The sequence below is a fragment of the Lupinus angustifolius genome, chromosome LG06, assembly GCF_001865875.1.
Source record: "Lupinus angustifolius cultivar Tanjil chromosome LG06, LupAngTanjil_v1.0, whole genome shotgun sequence".
Lineage (NCBI taxonomy): Eukaryota > Viridiplantae > Streptophyta > Magnoliopsida > Fabales > Fabaceae > Lupinus > Lupinus angustifolius.
Genome location: NC_032014.1, coordinates 26,498,923 through 26,500,909, shown reverse-complemented (window position 1 = coordinate 26,500,909; position 1,987 = coordinate 26,498,923). Strand labels below are relative to the sequence as shown.

Here is a 1,987-nt window from a genome sequence, read left to right as displayed (position 1 = left end):
CATTATTTTTTTATATAATTATTTATTATTTTTATAATATTTTAAATTTATTTATGTAAAATGGAAGAAAGGAAAAGGATAGAAATACAATAATATTGATAACCATTTATTAATTAGTATATTATCCATAATGTACTATTTTGAACTATAAAAGTTCACACTTTGGTCGAATAGAAGTTAAAAAGCCACACTTTGGTTGAATAAAAGACTTTACCGATAAAAATTTAATCAGCAACCCGATTTTCTCTCTTTTCTGTTTATTTGTTTCTCTTTTTTTTTAAATTTTATATGGATTGAACAAAATATGGTATAGACAATTCTAACACACGCTCCTTTAACCATAATATAATTTATATTGAAAATATGTTTTATTAAATTATTTTATAAAATATAGGTTAATAGAAGAGAAATAACATTCATTATGAAGCATAATCTCCATTTTGATAGACGGAAGAAGCAATACTTTCTCTTGTTATAATATCTCTACTAGAAGAGAAAAAGAAAATATTAACACTAGTCACGGCCATCCTCTTAGCCTTTAAAAAGATCACTTATTTAAAATATCATTTCAATTATTTAGTTATTGCTATTGGCTAATTAACAAAAATGAAGTTATTTATATTATTCTAAAGGATGTCTATTTATTGAAATATTTTTTAATATAATTATTTATTATCATTACTATATTTTTAATTTATGATAAATAATTAATGTAAAAGTAAATAAATATGAATACTTTCTTAATTAAAATTAAAATTACAAAAACAATGGAAATAATAATCACAATAAGAATCAAGAAAAGATCATAAATATTGAAATAATATTTATCATTAACTAAAATATTTATTATTGTTATTGTTACAAATTATTTATATTATTTTAAATGATTGCCTCTAAATAAAGAAAAGATCATAAATTTTGAAATAATATTTATCATTAACTAAAATATTTATTATTGTTGTTGTTACAAATTATTTATATTATTTTAAATGATTGCATCTAATACAATATTTTTAATATAATTATTTATTATTATTACTAGATTATTAATTTTATGTAAGAAAATTTGAATAAAGAAATAGGGTAGCAATAAAAACAATGTGGACCACTATTTTTTAATTAGTAAATTTTCCATAATGTACTATTTTCAACTATAAAAGTTCACATTTTGGTTGAATACAAGATATAAGTTCATAGTTTGGTTTAAGAAGATCTAATGTACTATTTTCAACTATAAAAGTTGACATTTTGGTTGAATACAAGATAAAAGTTCATACTTTGGTTTAAGAAGATATCACCACCATAGTGAAAAATTATGAAGAAATCCTTGATTGGTATATGTTTCTTTATCGTCCTCTTTGCATTTGCTTCAGGTAATTTTCTTTTCTTGGTAAATGCTTCATGTAGTTTCTCACACTTAAAATTAATTCATACAATTTGTGTTTGCATACTTCACAAATTATAGGCATTTATTGTAGGGATATTCTCACTCTCTCTCTATATATACACATATATAAATATATAAATATATATATATAAATAAAGTTAGTGACTAATAAGAATTCACTTTCAGGTTTGGAGGATAAAGCTGTGGATCAAAAAATAGGAATTAATGCAGGGGGACCATGTAAAGTAGACAATGATTGTTTTTGTCAAGGAGGAGTTTTTCCAGTATGTTGTTATTGTAGAAACGGCCGTTGTTTTTGTGCTAAGGATGGTAAAGAAATTGCGTAAAACTATTATTCGTGATTTTATGCTATGTACTCAAATGTTGTAGCTACCATGATAACGGAAATAAATTAATATATTATCAATCTATGAATACCCATACCAAGTTTCGTTTGACTATCGCATCGTATAACAACTAGTTCATTTATTCAATACGATTTAATAATTAATTTAAATATAAAAATTGCATATAATGAAGGTAAAAATTAAATGTCATTGATGTTCATCTCATATATATATACTACTATACAAAGGAAAA

The 1,987-nt window shown here is 22.5% G+C and overlaps 1 long non-coding RNA gene across 1 annotated transcript; it reads left to right on the top strand.

Annotated features, from left to right (window-relative positions):
- On the top strand, positions 1,286 to 1,826 carry LOC109351024. Its single transcript, XR_002108169.1, has 2 exons — positions 1,286 to 1,373; positions 1,574 to 1,826. It is a non-coding gene; the product is annotated as an uncharacterized LOC109351024 (long non-coding RNA).